The sequence below is a fragment of the Motacilla alba genome, chromosome 1A (assembly GCF_015832195.1).
Source record: "Motacilla alba alba isolate MOTALB_02 chromosome 1A, Motacilla_alba_V1.0_pri, whole genome shotgun sequence".
In the NCBI taxonomy this organism is placed as follows: Eukaryota; Metazoa; Chordata; class Aves; order Passeriformes; family Motacillidae; genus Motacilla; species Motacilla alba.
Window position 1 is genome coordinate 6,318,557 of NC_052031.1, and position 1,467 is coordinate 6,320,023.

The following is a 1,467-nucleotide window of genomic DNA, read 5'->3' on the forward strand; positions in this document are numbered from 1 at the left end:
TGGGAGGTGCCATTGTGTTCTTTGCCACCCAGTAGCACGACTCTTTCTTGGAGGAGGGAGGTAACTTTTCCTTAATGGCTAATACTGATTGAATAACCTTCATTTTGCAACTGTGGATGTGTGTGAGCCAGAGCCCAGCCTTGTCATGGCAGGTGCTGGAGGAGGGACAAAAAAAAAAGGCTGTGTCTGACAAGAGCAGTGTATTCTCAGTGCTGGGCTTCAGCAGCTGTGATCAGTGTCCTTGCCAGAATGAAGTTCATCCTGAACAGTGTTTGAATTAGACAAAAGCATCTCTCACACAGTGTTTTGCATTATTAAAATGACCTTTCCAAGAGGAAAATTTTATATGTGAAAGAAGAATAACATCTTTGTTTCCAAGGCTGTTACCATAAGTGAGCGTGGTCCTGCTGAGTGTGGAAGTCTTCCTTGTTGCACAGGTCAAAGTTCCCTGTCAGAGAACATTCCTACCCATCCCTTGTACATCTGTTTGCTGCTTTTCTGTCTTTTGAAGGAGGATTTCTATGTAAGTATTCAGGTGTCATTGAGCATTTGTCCAAATGTCGTGTGTCATAAAAGAGAGAATAGAAATCACTCTAGAAAAAAGAAATACTTCCATTTGCTTGAGCTACTTTTTTATCCCTGAGGCTGGTTGTGGTGGTAGCCAAAAAGCAGCAGCAGGTGCAGCAGTCTTGTCTCCAAGCTCTCCAGGGCTGCCTCAGGGCTCAGCTACATGTCTCAGCCGTGGCAGGGCAGGTGGCCTTTTGTAATTGTGTCCAGCTCCAGCCTGGAGCCAGAGGCAGAGAATTTAACTTGGCTGGATCTGTAATGAAACTCAAAGGAGGTTCCAGTGCCTCACCCGTGCTGGAGGTGAAGCCTCACAGCTGCCCCAGCACCTGCAGCCTTTCAAGTGGCTGCAGCTTGGGGAAGAAGCTTTTGATGTTTTGACTGCTGTTTATACACACATATGTGGAATTTAGTTTCTCCCTTTAGAACAGACATCTTCAGAAAGCGTTGTCCATAGAGGGATCAGGGCAGGCAGGAGGCTGAAGGGAGGTGATGGTTTTAACCTGGCAGCTTGGGCAGGTTTTCAGTCTCGTTTGTGCCTCAGCAGAGAGTAACTTACAGCTCTGCTGGACAAGCTCAGAGTGTTGTGTAGGTGAACCCACTAAAGTACAAATCACAGCCCTTCCTTAGCTGGCTGCTCACGTCCTTGCTGGCAGAGAGGGAGCCAGGGAAGTACAGCTCAGGCACAGCAGCACCTGCTCCAGGGGGATTGTTCTGGAAGCAGCTACAAAGGAAGGGCCTTGGAGCAGGGAGGCAGCACTGGGACAGCTCAGGGACAGCAGTGGCCCATCCTGGGCACGCCCAGCTGCCTTTCCACTGGCTGCTTTTCCAGCCACCCATCCCCCAGCCTGCAGGGATCCCGGGGGATGTTGTGACCCAGGGGCAGAACCTGGCACTTGGTGG